The sequence below is a fragment of the Crocodylus porosus genome, unplaced genomic scaffold, assembly GCF_001723895.1.
Source record: "Crocodylus porosus isolate Cpor-Errol unplaced genomic scaffold, CroPor_comp1, whole genome shotgun sequence".
Lineage (NCBI taxonomy): Eukaryota > Metazoa > Chordata > Crocodylia > Crocodylidae > Crocodylus > Crocodylus porosus.
The window spans coordinates 3,067,414-3,077,352 of record NW_017728910.1 but is presented as its reverse complement, the minus strand read 5'-3'; the positions used below and the strand labels follow the sequence as shown (position 1 = coordinate 3,077,352).

The 9,939-nt window shown below is 45.2% G+C and overlaps 1 long non-coding RNA gene across 1 annotated transcript in view; it reads right to left on the bottom strand.

Annotated features, from left to right (window-relative positions):
- Positions 1 to 1,283: 1,283 nt before the first annotated feature.
- The window catches only part of LOC109308692, a 12,924-nt gene continuing 4,268 nt past the window's right edge, over positions 1,284 to 9,939 (bottom strand). Inside the window, exon 3 of the long non-coding RNA XR_002100677.1 lies at positions 1,284 to 1,358. This is a non-coding gene — a long non-coding RNA (uncharacterized LOC109308692). The remainder of the gene's footprint in view (positions 1,359 to 9,939) is intronic.

The window sequence follows — 9,939 nt, the reverse complement described above, 5'->3', positions numbered from 1 at the left end:
CTTAATCTGTTTTCTACAAGTACAGGCCATTATTATGTAATCTTCCTTAGAGGCTGTCCCAAGCTTCCATTGTTTGTGCATCTCTTTCTTTTTCTGTAGGAGGACTGCAACTATCCTACTTAGCCATGATGTTTTTTGACCCTTCTGCTACTTTTTCTCCATGAGGGAATGGATTTTCTCTAAGCCTTAAGGATGGTATCCTTAAGGAACAACCATTCTTCTCATGTTCCCTTTACCTGTCGTCCTTGGTCTCTGAGGGCATTCTCTACTCGTGACCTGAGCTTATTAACATTTGCGTTTTTGAAGTCTAAGACTTTGAGCTTGGTATCTGTTTTGTCACTCTTGTGACCGACTGAGAACATAAGGATTTCATGGTCACTATTGCCTAGGGTGCCCTCTATGTTTAAGTTGGTCACCAAGTCATCCACTTTGGCCATGACCAGGTCAAGAACTTCATTGCCTCTAGCTGGCCTGTGCACCTTCTGAGTCAAAAAAGCTCTTCGGTGCCAGTCATGAGGGATCTTGATCAATTCGAGCTGGCTGAGCATTCCTCCCAGGAGATGTCTGGGTAGTTAAAGTCACCCATGACAACCATGTCCTGTGCATGTGTGGCCTCCATTAGTTCCCAGGGGGAATGCTAGATCAAGTTCCTCCCCTCGGTTAGGCACCCTGTAGTATACATATACAGTCAGGTCTATTTCAACATGCCTTCCCCGGAGCTTGACCCAGAGGGTTTCAAGTTGTTCTTCTTTGGGGCTAACATCGGCTTGTGGGGAGGTGTACTGCTCCTTCACATAGAGGGCAACACCCCCACATCTCTTCTCTATCTGATCCCTTCCCTATCCTGAAGGATGTAGCCCTTTATGGCTAGGCTTCAGTCATGAGAGGAGTCCCACCAGGTCTCCGTGATCCCTAATAGATTGTAGTGCACAGTGGAAAGGAGGAGGACCAGTTTCTCCTGCTTGTTCCCCATGCTTCTGGTATTGGTGTACAGGCACCTAAGTCCTTCTACTGAGGTCACTGGCTGCCTGTTGCATTGAAGACAAGCTGTTTTCTTAGCTTCTGTAAGAGTGGCTTGCTTGGTTTCATTGTCGATGGAGCTTGCTGGCCCATGGGTAGGCTCCAGGTAGCATTTCTCCATCCTCCTGTGATCTTAGTTTAAAGCTCTAAGAGATTGGCCATCCTGGCCAAGAAAAGGGACTTACCTTTCCACGTGAGGTGGATACTGTCTCTCCCCAGGAGTCCTCTGTCCTTGAAGTGGGCACTGTAATCATAGAAGATAAAGCCTTCTTTGAGGCACTGCCATCAGAGATGCCGGTTCACCTCATCAATGCATTCTTGCCTCCTTGGACTGTGGCCTGAAACAGGGAGCACAGAGGAAAAGACTACCTGAGCCCCCAGTCATTTAAACCCAGCTCCCAGGGGCTTGTAGTCATTCATGATGTGGTCTGGATTGCTCCTGGCTGTGTCATTTTTTTCCCACATAGATAAGGAGCATGGGGTAGTAATCTGTGGGCTGGACAAGCCTAGGGATCCTCTCTGTGACATCACAGACCTGTGCCCCAGGGAGACAGCAGACCTCCAATGCTGTGGGATCCAGGTGGCAGATGTCTCCCTCTGTTCCTCTTAGCAGGGAGTTGCCTACTACGATTACCTGATGTCTTCTCCTACAGTTTCTCTGTTGCCTCGCAGCCTGCCTGGTAGTAGTTGTGGGTGTGCACTCTCTGTTGTTGCACTCACTTCCAGCAATGCCAGGGCCCTAAATTGGTTCCCCAGCTGCACTGGAGGAGTTCCAGCAATGTGGGGTTTAATGCTACATTGTCTAGAACTGAAGGTGACTGTCTTCCATCTGTCCATGTCAGGTCCCCTTTGTGTTGCCATCCCACCATTTGAGCAATCCTGCAAAGAGTGGAAGTACCCATCAATCTCATCCTCAGTGGCTCTGAACCCACACTGCCTGCTAACCTCTGCCTGGAGTTCCCTCACCTCCAGGGCTTAAATCCAGGCACATGTGGGATAGGTGAGGGGACTCCCAGCGATGTTGCTCCCCTTGGGCCCCCAAGGACCCACCAAGCAACCCCTGCAGGCAGGGGTCCCGGGTGCCACCAACCCAAGCGAAGGCTCTGTCTGGATGCAGGCCTTAGAGGAGCCTCAGGCAGGAGGCAGCATCGGGACAGGGTCCCTGGTAGCACTCTGAGTCACCATCCCCATTAAGACTCCCTCATGTACATTCACCTAAAGACTCTGGAGACTGTCCAAAGCCACCGACTCCAACGTATGGAGTCTCAGGCCCTTCCTGCTCTCTTCCCTGTGTGAACTCCAACGAGGGGGGAGGAAAACTCCTTCTTGACTCCCTACAGCCAGCCTGGCTGGCCCAGCTCCTCCTCCCTCTTCCCCTCTGCCATGCCTGGCTTACCTTGATTCATCTGTTGGCTCCTTGTTCGCTGCTCTGCTCCATGTGGTTGGAGGGAGCCGAGGGCTCACGTGTGCTAACACACATGTGTACCTTCTTTGGCATCCAAGCCTGACTGCTGGGGATTTGAACAAACACCCTTCTTCAAGCAACAGGGAGAGTCTGTTGCCTGAAGAAGGGTGTTTGTGCCTGAAAGCTTGCAAAGAACATTTTGTCCATTTATTTACTTGGTCTAATGAAAGATATCACATCTACCCAAAGAACCTTGTCTGTCTATGTCCTTAGACCAACACAGCTATAACCAACAACTCTAAATAGCAAGTACAGCTGCACTGTCTAGAGAAAGGATCAAACCAATAACAGTCACTGGTGAAGAACAAATACATAGGCTCTAGCAACAGGAACCCAGGAACCAAAACAGACCTGAGCTGACCAAGAACGCAAGTGTCACAATATCAGTGCATATTGTATGGCAAACAAAGTAAAGGGCAGAAAGAAAATGTGCCCAACCTATGGCAAGGGGGAAAGAGATGTATGGAGCAGAACTTCTTGTCCCAGCTACCACAGATGAAAGTCCTAAAGGTCCTAAACCTGGTTGAATGTAGTATCAGACTAACTGATTTGAATCAATTGGTTTATGAAACTTATGTCCCAGACCCACTTCTGTTTCAAATTAAATCATGGTCGCCCAGCCACCCAACATGCTTTCCAGCCCTGGACTGGGCTGTTCTGTCTACTCCAGCAGAAAAGGGTTTGGGGGGAGGCAGGGACTCCCCCTCCTACCCTACCCCCCTGCTCTGCCCAGGGCAAACCCTGGCTGGAGTTCAGGGCTAGGGAGGGAGGTTAAACTTCCCTCCCCTTGAGTACAGAACTGCCCTGCCCTGCTAAAAACTTACTGCTGGCTGTGACTGTGAACTACAAGTTCACAGAGGCACTTGAAAGCAGAAAGAGGAATTCACAGGCAAATCCCAGAAACCTCAGGGGCAACAGGAAGATGAAGTGAACACACAGCCTGTGCTGGCTATGTGCTGGGAGGGGGCAGTCTCTAGCACCCGCCTGCTTCTGGCCTGAGCCACTGCAAATATTTGGGTACATTTTCTGAATTAAAAATTAATGCCTGTACACTTGTTTCTCAGTTTATTCTCTTCAGCTTTAACTAACCTGCAAAGACTGAATTGATTCAGCCTTGGGCTTTTTGACTGTCTGTACTTAGCTAAAAGTAGAGCTAGAATTGTACCCCCTAAAATCTTTGCAATGGCAGAAATAGCTCTACCCTGCTTGGTCACAGGAGCCAGAAAGGTGCAGCCCCTCACCAAGGAGTGTACCTGAGAGGCAGGGAGATGAGAGGAAAGGTGCTTCTCCCTCCAGGGAGTCTTTACTGTAGCAGGCACAGCCCTGCACTCAGCAGTGTATCTGGGTGGGGAGAGGGAGTGAATGGGGTACCAGAGGAGCCCACACTACAGGGCTGTTGCTGCTGCTGAGCAGGAAGCCTGTTCTCCAGCAGCAGCAGCCTGAGCCCACACTGCTACAGCAGCAGCCACAGCAGTAGCAGGTGCCACTTGAATGCAGAGAGAAGGGATACATAAAATCTTGTCTGCTTCTCTCACGCCCAACCCTGTTCTCTAATGATCTGCATAATCATCTTCCCCCATCACACACCCTGGACACTGAAGAAGCTCACTGAACTGATGGCATCTGCAATGTGAGCTAAGCAACTCCAGAACCCTCAACATTTTGCACTCTAACAAAGACAGCTGCCAGCCAGTCAACCATCCTGTTTGCCAGTGTGCTTGTAGATCAACTGCTATTTTGATTCCAGCTGAATTGTAGAACTAGCTTCAGTGTAATCCCAGAAGCAATCATGAGCATTTCAATTTTAGAGTATAGAGAGAGTACCAATGCCTGATTGTGTACAATAAATTCATTCGGAGGCAGGCAGACAAATGCTGGCTGTCAATAAGAAATCCATGGCTCAATAGGTGTTACTGCTTGAGTCTTATAGATGTTGATGTATAAGAATTCAGCCCTCTGCAGGGTAATAAGGCAGTGGAAACTGTGAATCTGTTTGCAGAATATTCTGAACATGAAAGAGTAGTACAGCAGTCAGCATAGACCATGTCCAGGATTATAGTAGAATGCAAAGACATATTTCATGGATACCTAGAGGGCAACATGCAAACTCCAACCAGCTAAAGAGACTGTTGAACAGACTGAGAGCATTGGCAGAGGCCAGAAAGTAGTCAATTACATTCACAGAAACCAGCACAGAGTACATCAGAAGCTAAGTCATGGTGAGAAAGTCTTCAGGCAAATGGAGCATCTGCATTGATCTTAAATCACTGAACAAAGCATTAATAAGAAATTACTGCCCATTTCAAACAGCTGAGGACATAATACCTGATTTACCCATAGCAGCAATGGGTAAGCTAGATAAGCTAAATAGTACTTGCCACTCCTTGGTCCAGTGCCCTAACTGCAAGGCTATTGGGCTAAAATATGGGAGGACCTTTCTATGTTTCCTTTTTCCTTCCTCTTCATCATGGATTTTTGCCTAGTTTCAACCTCAGAATTTACCCAGTCTTTGCTGTGTACCCGCCAAAACAGCACAGCTTTACTGAGCATGTTCATTGGATGGATGCACACTCACATGACCAGAGCTGCATTTATACCAGTTAGGCAGGTAAAGTGAAGCAAGACTTAACTCTTGTCCTTCCAAAAATCTCAGTAGGCACCCATCTGCATCTTCAGATACTAAATATCATTAAACATCTCATTCTCTGTCCTTCAGCCACAAGATCATTTTTTCCTTTAAATAAATAATTACAGCTAAATAAAAGAACCCAGGAGAATTTGCCATCCAATACCAATGTTTACAATCCCAACTAACAGATAATGCTACTTCTCTCATTTTTGTCTACTAGTTGAGCATGGATAAAAGGAAAGACATCACTGATCTGACTTTTCCCATGAGAAGTTTGTAAAGTAACTTGTTTCTCTCTACATTGTACAAAACTTTTCCCCAGATAAGTATTGTTTCTCTTCTACTCTACTTCCTACTCTATTGCCCAATTTTGAACATATTGTCAAATTTTTAATACTTTTCCTTTGCCAATATTGCCATCATTTAATAAACTGTTACTCAGAATTATGTTTTCCCATATGGTATTGTTATTGCGACATTAAGATAATATAGGGTGTTAATATAACAATTAAAACATTTCAGATGTCTTTGAAACATTTCAAAGGGCCAATGTGTATGCAAAAAAGCCCTTTGAAACATTCTAAGAATGGGAAAAGCACTCCAAAATACAGCCTCTAAAGGGAAGTGCTGTTTTGGAGTGTTTAACTTCTTGTATCTGGCTGGGGAAAGTGGTCCCATAGCTCTTGCAGAATCACACAGTCTTCTGTCCTCCACTCACCCCTGCATGAGGGGTGGAAGGGCAGGAAAGCTGGGTGGATAGCTAGCACTTCAGCCCTAATGACTTCTTCATTGAAGGGAGAAGAATGGTTCTGGGGATGCGGGGCTGGAGTCCCTGTGGCGGTAGCCCCACATGGCTGTCACAGACCTATGGTGACAACTGCTGGGGCTCCTAGGACTCTCCATGAAAAGATTACTCTCTGCCTTGGGGACACTCTCCACATGGGGAACACTACCTGCATGCTGCTGCTTTGGCTCTCCCATTAGGGTTTTTCTATTAACAGCTGCTTACAAAGATTTACAGGTCCGGGATGTTTTCAATGAATTACACCATAAGACAAATTACAGAATGTAGATGCCTTGACAAATGTACTGTAACAAATGCAAATATTTGGCTTTGGTAGCCTAGGATTTATCAGCTTTTTTTTTTTTTTTTAACCCAGAATTTAAGTATTTGACCTTTCTCTGATGCAGATGTGTATCAGAGCTAGCCCCAGTTTGCTCTTGTGTGAGTATGAATCATTCATTATCTTACACAAGATACAGACTAGCATGGGGAAAGTTTTCCATTATTGGAGTAAACACCCCTGCTGGAAAAAAGTAGTATTCATTTCCCTGTTGTGTATTCTTTCTGGACTCATGTCAAATTGTTACAATACCATGAATGCATTCAGCATTACTGGTTCATTGCGGCCACATGCAATAATGATCTATAACACCGGATAAGGAGCCAGCACAATTGTATCAATTCCTGTCCAAAGTTCTGCAATTAGGAAACACTATTTTCTGGGAAGGTATCAGCACTAGAGAAGCTTGGCAGGTGTAGAGGTGAAGTAAAATAAACAGCTTAAGCAGCAATGTGATGAAACAGCTTATATTTATGGCATGCCAAGTGGTTGGAGCAGGTACAGCATCAGGAGATCTGGCTTATATTTTCTTTTATCCAACTGAATTGTTTATGGGACTATTGGTAAACTGGTTTGCACCTGATCCAAACTATCATTAGCTTCAGTGGCATGTAATCTTTCCATGCCTGTTTCCCATCTGCAAAATGGGGATTATTATCTTTACCCAAAGGACTTTTTAATTCACACATGCAGGATATATAAATGGAAATTATTCTTTTTGCGATTAGACATGCATAAACCTCAGTTACAGGAAGGAGTGTCTATGACAACTCTTTGGCTTCCATGTTTGCATGTGCTTAATGCCACTTTGAGTTCTGAGAAGAGAAACTAAATTGCTACCTGCAAGGGGACGAGCTTACCCGCTACTCTTTACCATGTTGGAATCATAGGGACTTCTATCTCATCTTCTCTCCCTCTCACCGGCCACGTCTTTGATATCAAGTTATTCTTTGGGAGTATGAATGGTCTTTTGGGTGATGAACATGCAGACAAGGTCAGTCTTCTGCAGGGCTCCACCACTCCTACAACCTGCCCCTTTCCACTTGGGTGACAAATCTTTTTTTGTGCTGGCACCACGTGCAAGTTGCTGGTTCTCAGGTCCTCTCTTGCCCTCTGGCTCTGGACTTTGTGAGAGGTTGATAGCCATATTCTCTAGACGGGACTCTTTGCCTTATGTGTTTAAACTCAGATTACTGTAATTTTCTTTCTGTCTGGGATCAGTGGATCCCTGGGAGATGGGATCTTTGCTTGCTAGTCCCAGAGGCTCACACTCAGGCACCTCACTGATTCTCAGGTGTTGACCCACTGATTTGATTAATTTAAACTCAGGTGTGCAGGGGATCAGCTTTTCCCCTGCAATGTTTCCCTAGCCTAGGATTATGGAATTACACAACAAAATAAATAAACTTCTGAGCTTGTTCTGGGTTCCAGTTCTGCTATTAGTTGCTGCCCCAAACCTGTGGGCTCTTCTGCATCCCACTGGGTGCATTTTTCCTCATCACAGCCCCTCCCATAGGGGTCTAGTAGGGTCCACCTCCCAGCCCTTGCTACACTAACCTTCCCCTATTTTGGGGAAGCCATTCAGGAAACTGGCCCCAAGTTTTAGGTTTGTAATAAAAAGATAAATCTAACCTGTTTTAAGGATTGATCATGAAACCTTTGTACAATTGTACTTAACTAACACAATTCAAAATGGTCAGAAGGATGAGTACATAAGTGATTTTTTCATTTTAAAATAGAGTAAATCTTTAACTGTTTGGCTAATTCATTCATCTATTCCTTTTTGTAATTTTAGATAGATAGATAGATAGATAGATAGATAGATAGATGTGTGTGTGTGCGTGTGCGTGCACACATATATCTACATTATATTATATATTGTCTTTATATAAGCCACGTGTGAATTCAGGTCTGTTGGGGTTGAAAGAAGAGTTTCCATGGTGAACTAAGGTGAATTTAAGAATTAAGGAGAAGCCAGACAGCATGGGTCAACACTTGCTTTGGGAAAGATCAGCTGTACAAAATGTTAACACTGATCCTGCTATCAGCCTGCATGACCTTTGCTTCACATTCCAATCTTTGTCAAGCGCATTGAGCAATGCATCTCCTTAATACATGGTTTCAGCTAATTTAATATGCCTTCTAACTCCTAGGCAGTTACAATCTCAAGAGAGCTTGGCAGAGGCTCTAGGTACAACTACTATGTTCCCCTGCTCCCATTCTCACTTCTCATCTCTCATCTGTTCTTCTTTTGCATCTCCCCCATAGCCCCTACTCTGCTTCCCACTTTGCACAGATTCTAGGCCAGATGCCCCTGCCCTATGCCCTTCCAGACCAGTGGCAGGAAAAGTGGCAAGAGCTGCTGGACAAGGCACCACATGAGCAGCTCCAAGACCAGCAGCGCACAGCAGTACAAGCTGCCCCATCCCCACCCTGGGCAGTGCTTGCCCCAGCCCATGCCCCAGCCCCAATCGCTTCCTCACTGTGGGGGCATTGATTTCCCACCGCCCCCAGCCCACCGCAACAGACTTTCCTCCCCACTCTGCCCACTGCAACAGACTTAACAGCTGGAGGCAGCTGCATCCAGTGTCCTCAAAGACTGATGCTTGTTTAGCCTATAGCCAAATCTCCAAATTGGTGCCAAATATTTTCCAAATCGATTTGGAGGCTTCCAATTTGATTTGGACCTTTTAATGGGTCTCCCGATTTCATTCAGATTTGGAGATTCGGCCACCGAATCAAGCCGAATCTCCTCTGAATCAAATCAACTACCGAAGCTTCACACAGCCCTACTGCTTACCATTATCACTACTAGTCCTCTTTGGGTCCCCAGCTGTTTTGCTTCCCAGTGTTTCCCACATCTTTATGTCCCCATTCTTGCCACTCTCCTCCCCCTTTTGTCTTAATCTCTCTTAGAATCCAAGCTTCAGACACACAGCAAGTCAAGCAGTTGTCTTTGATATCTGTAGGTAGCCACAAAGGGTGGCAGAGATTCTTTTTCCTGCAGCATTAGACCATATTGCGGTATTGGTTTTCCTCCAACTCATGCTTTTCCAATGTTTCAGACTGCCCAGAGTCAGTAGGAGTGTGCTTATTGGTGCAGACAACATTTCCTGAAATTTTGGAAATACTGGAACATGGCATTTCAAAGTTATTGTTTTACAGACAAACTGAGAAATGTCATCAAGATGAGTGTTAGACTTGGCTTCTTTCATCCAAAGTAAATGAAGACACATACACGTAACAAATTCATTCATAGTATGTACATTTTGATCCTAAATTAACTCACTTGATGAGACACACCTTTGGCTAGGATTCTAAAAAGGAGATCTAGTCACTTCTCTCTTTCGGAATATCAATGAGTGCCTACGTCGCTTAAGTATCCTGTACCAGGCATCCCGGAATATAAGCCTAAGCACCTCAACCCAATAGTCTGAAATTGCTTTTTTATTGACACTATTTAAAATGTTAGACTGAACTAGAATAAGAGTTTAGCAAGCCATCATTCTACACAATTAATGTGATGGTATCATCTTTTAACATTTTGATTCTATGTGAATGAAAAATACATTTTACAAAACCCTTTGAGTGGATTTAGGGCGGTTAGGATCTGGAACCAACTTCCAAGGGAAGTGGTGCTGGCTCCTACCCTGGGGGTCTTTAAGAAGAGGCTTGATGCCTACCTGGCTGGAGTCATTTGA